The sequence below is a fragment of the Rhipicephalus microplus genome, chromosome 1 (genome assembly GCF_043290135.1).
Source record: "Rhipicephalus microplus isolate Deutch F79 chromosome 1, USDA_Rmic, whole genome shotgun sequence".
In the NCBI taxonomy this organism is placed as follows: Eukaryota; Metazoa; Arthropoda; class Arachnida; order Ixodida; family Ixodidae; genus Rhipicephalus; species Rhipicephalus microplus.
Window position 1 is genome coordinate 57,450,931 of NC_134700.1, and position 4,534 is coordinate 57,455,464.

Genomic DNA, 4,534 nt, shown 5'->3' on the forward strand with positions numbered 1-4,534 from the left:
TTGTTCATACTGCAAAACCTCGTCTTTCGGCATGGTGCACCACGCAAGCTTCTGAGCGACCGTGGGCGCCCCTTCTTGTTGAAAGCTGTAGGAGCCTTTCTACGCGAATGCAACTTCGTGCAATGAACAACCACCGCACATCACCCCAAAACCAAAGGGATGACTGAGCGATTTAATAACACACTGGGTGACATGCTCTCCGATGACCACACGAACTGGGACCACATACTGCCATTCGTTACTTACGCTTACAAGAGCGCAATTCAGTCAACAACTGGATTCTCCCCGCTCTTCCTTCTTTTGGTCGGGAACCTTCATCGTTCTTGGACACTATCTTTCTGTACCGCCCAGACCCTTCAGAATCGATGGCTTTGGCCGAAGCCGCCACATATGCCGAAGAATGTCGGCAGCTCACGCGTTCGCTTACTACGCACGATCAGGCTCGTCAGAGGTACTACCATTACCAACACTCATCTACTTTGTCATACGCGCCTGGAACAATCGTGTGGCTCCGCGTGCCATCGTCTGCCCCAGGCTTTTGCTCAAAGTTCATACTTAAGTATGACGGTGCGTACCAGATCCTACGCCAGACATTACCAGTAAACTACATGGTTGAACCCCATCAGCCACCCACAGATCAACGGCGCCGCGGGCGCGAGATTGTGCACGTCGACCATCTAAAACTTCAGAACGACCCACCAGTTCTGTCTGTGCCATAGGTCACCAGGATGACTCCTTTCACAGTGGCGAGTCAATGTAGTGACAAATGTGGGCTCTGCTATAGAAATGACGAAGAAGACGAAGAAGCGGAGGCTCGTGCTGCTGCAGCTGCCGCTGAACCCACTGGCTGCTGTCTCGCTGCTGTTAGGCGCATTAAACGGTTGCTTCACCCCGGCGTGGCGTCTAACAGTATTCTTACTATATATAATGTAAGAATACTTTTAGATGTTCATGTAATGCAATATTTTATTGTGCAGAATAGCAACGAGACAGCAGCCAGTGGTTCCAGCTGATGCAGCACGAGCCTCCGCCACAACAGTCTTCTTCGTCGTTCCTATAAAGCCTTTCAGCGGCCAGGGTCCACCTCCACCGTGTAACCGGATGCGGCGGTGGCTAGACCCAGGGCGTTTTGCAGTTTCCCCGTGTTTTCTTCTGTTTTATTAGGATTTGGTCGTCGGACCTCGGAAAAATAACCAAATTTTGTGGTATTCCTGGCACTTCGGCCGTCTCCTGCAATGGGCTAGTGACACGGGTCTTGTATTGTGCCAGGGTATAGTTCGCGCTCGAGAACTAATCTTCTTTCTAAAGTGCGGGCGTTTATATTCCCTACTGAGGATGACAGATTGAATGCTTGGATCGCTGCAGTGAAACTAGATAACTGGCGCCCTACGAAAGGCTCACAGACTTGTTCAGCTCACTTGATCAAAGGTAAGCTATTTTGAAACCTTGATCACTGGGCCTAGCGTGCCTTGCTATGCGGATCACGAGTTCTTCAGCTTACAGCACGTTAAAACCGCAGTAACATGTGTCACATTGCAATCGCACCTACTACGTAACCGTGACCCTGTGCTCTTGTAGTTTTCACAAGGTTAAACATTCAGTATTTCTTTACCTCATACTTTTTGGGTTCGGACGCATTGGGATAGAAAATGTAGCAGGGATATTTAGCTCTGAAACTCGCTTTGTTTTTCTCATGCGTGGTCGGTAGGCGAGCATCGAATTCGCGCGATACTAATGTCAGGGGCCAGTTGGATTTCTTGGAGGCATGAACGTAATAGTAAGCTTCATTAATAAAATTCAGTTTAGGAATGCTTGCGCATTGCATAGCTACATGTATTCTTTGAAACGCGGTGACAGGCTTTATTGCACGATGCTCTGGTAGGCAAGTGAAACTTTGCACAGTAAGTTCATGCAAAACATTTGCAAATATCCGGATCCTTAGAGTAATGCTAGTGTGAATCCAAACAAGATTTACATAAGCTTAGAGGCAAGAGGAGCTCGTACATATTCAATTAGGATAACAGAAAAGAAAGAAAAGAAAATGAAACATTCACTACTCTAGAACGTTTGATTATTCTTATATGAATTAAGCATTTCATAAACAGGAAGACCATTTATTACATTTATACATCAGTTAAAGGATGGTGTAGCAAGTTTCCATAAAGGAGATAATTCAAAGTGGTAATTCAGTTCTCTGTGATAGCATTTGGGCTTTATGAGTAAAGCTTTGTGCTGTTTCATTTCAAATGAATGGTCACGCAATGGGAAGATGTGCAGACACTAGGTAGAAATATACATTTCAAACCAAGTGCTTTAAGGAAGTTTCCACAATGATTTCCACAATTTCCTCTTGTTTTGAACAACCAAAACATCAAAGCTCATAATGGAGAAACACTTTGCCAACTAAACAGTCGTTTGTTTGTTTTGTACTTTTATAATTTATCAGCCTCACTGTAGTTCAGTGCTTTCGATTTGCTGGTTTAGGAAACAATGACCAACTTCTTATTTCTTTGCGGTTATTTCAGCAGTTTTCTTTTAATTCATTATCAATGTGCTTTGCAGGTAAACCATCATCTGATTCAAGTCACTCAGACTACATTCCAACATTGTTTCCATAGCGTACTCATGAAAACTTGCAGCAGAAGCTTGATAGTTTACAGCGCACTAACAAGAGATACGCAGGTCAAGTGGATGCCATGGCTTCACCTGGTTCTCAGACAAGCGACAATGCATGCTCCAACAGCAGCAATAGATCAGTGGACGTTGAATCAACATGCGATGCTTCAACTTAGACTGCTCTTTCATGCAAAATATTTCAGTGCTAACTTTGGAGAATGAAAAAAAAACAAAAAAAAAGTGTCAAATGTTCAAAGGTAGAGTTGGAAGCTGCCAAAAACCAAAATGCCACTCTAGAAGAGCTTAATTGGCACTGGACTATGCAAAAGTTACTCAAGACATCATTACAAAAACAAACAAGAGTATCAAATTTAACACAGGGCTAGTTGTTTATATTGCCATGTTTAACTCATTACTGCAGGTTTTGTTGTCCATTTGGTACCCTCCATGCATGACTCGCCTCAGCTATACCCAGCAGTTTATTGTGGTAATAATGAGGTTGTGCCTTGGCTTGCTGACACAGGGCTTGGCTGGAAGATTTGGTGTATCACCAGCTACTGTGAGCTCAGTTTTCCAACCTGTCTTGATGTCCTAGCTGAAAACTTGAGTGAATTTGTTGTTTGGCCATCCCGACGTGCAGTTAATGCGAATCGCCCATCTTGCTTTAACGAGCCACTTTTCAACTAGGTAAGAGGCATCATAGATTGCAGTGATGTGTTCATTCAAAGGCCTACGTCAATAACGGCTAGAAGCCGACTGAAAATAGCGCTAAGAAACGGGGACACAAGAAGAGGACACACGGCACAGGCGCTAGCAGGCAGCACAACACAACTGCCTGTTAGCACAGGATAGCGCCTGTGCCGTGTGTCCTCTTCTTGTGTTCCCGTTTCTTAGCGCTATTTTCAGTCGTCACAATGCACCAACAAGCCCAAATTTCGACAGTGTTGGGCTAGAAGCCAAACATTTTCAATCTACAAGCATCACAACACAGTGAAACTGCTTGTTGTGATATCTCCTTAAGGTGCAATAGCATTTGTTTTGAAGGCATGGGGAGGCAGGGTCTCACAGAAAAAAAAACTGACATTGCACAGTGAATCGCCCAATTTAGTTGAAGAAGGTAATGTCTTTCTGGTCGACAGGGGATTTCAGTGCGAAGAAATGTTTGCCGCAAAAGGTGCATCGATCTTGATGCCTTCACTTACAGAGAAGCGAAGCCAGCTCTGGTGCTGAAGTCACAGCATCAAGGAAGCTGTCTAGTGTTCGCATACATGTAGAAAGAGCCATTCAAAGAGTTGAGGTTTCAGCGTGTTTTTGATTGTGCTGCCTGTTAGCTTTTTAAAGAAGGTGGGCGATGATGGCTTTGCCAAAATTGACAAGATAGTTGCTGTATGTATTGGCCATGTAAATCTGCAGGCTGCAATTATTCGCAGGCATAATTCCAATTCTGGTCATGTTCGAATGACAGTGTTTTATGCTCAAGACTAAAGCAACAGAATAACATGCCTTTACCAACCCTAATTCAAGTCAGAAGAAGTGTTGTGCAAAACAATGCTTCCATAAATAATAGCTTCAGTAAATAAATGATTTTTGGGGCTCTACACACCAAACCATACCATGAATGAGAGATGCTGTAGAGAAGGGCTTTGAAAATTTCAACCACTTGTGATTACTTAGTGTGCTCTGAAATTTAACGTGTTCATGATGACGACGCAGGCGAAGGTAGGGCGAAGCCTAGAGGTCTTGACTGGTCACAAACGCTTGGGCCAACCAGAGGGAATGGGTCCCTCGGAGGCCAGAGAGAGTGGGTCCCTCGGAGGCCGTCCCGTTTTGTAGATCCCCGTCGGAACTCATGACTCACTTATTCGCTGGTGTGTCGGAGAGAGAATATGGTGCCATTAGGTTCCAATGAGGGCGAGAG

General features: G+C 44.7%; 1 pseudogene; it reads left to right on the top strand.

Moving 5' to 3' along the window:
• The first annotated feature begins 786 nt into the window (after positions 1-786).
• Positions 787-4,101, top strand: LOC142765323 (uncharacterized; annotated as a pseudogene).
• The last annotated feature ends 433 nt before the right edge of the window (positions 4,102-4,534 follow it).